Below are 330 nucleotides of genomic sequence, written 5' to 3'. Positions count from 1 at the left end.
AAACATTTACCCATTGCTCGAACACTTCCATGCTTGTACTTAGATTATTTGTTCATTTAAATGTTGGGGGGGCACTTCGTGCTCATTTCACAAGAGGTCACAAACAAACAGAACAAACTGGAAAGAGTGTTTTGTGTGTGTGTGTATTTTACCTAGTTTTTACACAAAAAAGCAATATTTTGAACAATTTGGAGTTAATTAAAAACACGAGAGTTCATTGGGCCTCATGCAAGAACCGTTCGTACGCACAAATTTGTTCTTAAATTGTGCGTACGAGTGATTTAGGAGAATTTGTGGCATTCACCAATGTTTTCGTATTCTATTTTTTTC

This window comes from Austrofundulus limnaeus, unplaced genomic scaffold, assembly GCF_001266775.1.
Source record: "Austrofundulus limnaeus strain Quisiro unplaced genomic scaffold, Austrofundulus_limnaeus-1.0 Scaffold286, whole genome shotgun sequence".
Lineage (NCBI taxonomy): Eukaryota > Metazoa > Chordata > Actinopteri > Cyprinodontiformes > Rivulidae > Austrofundulus > Austrofundulus limnaeus.
The sequence above is the reverse complement of the archived record's forward strand: the minus strand, read 5'-3'. Positions refer to the sequence as shown.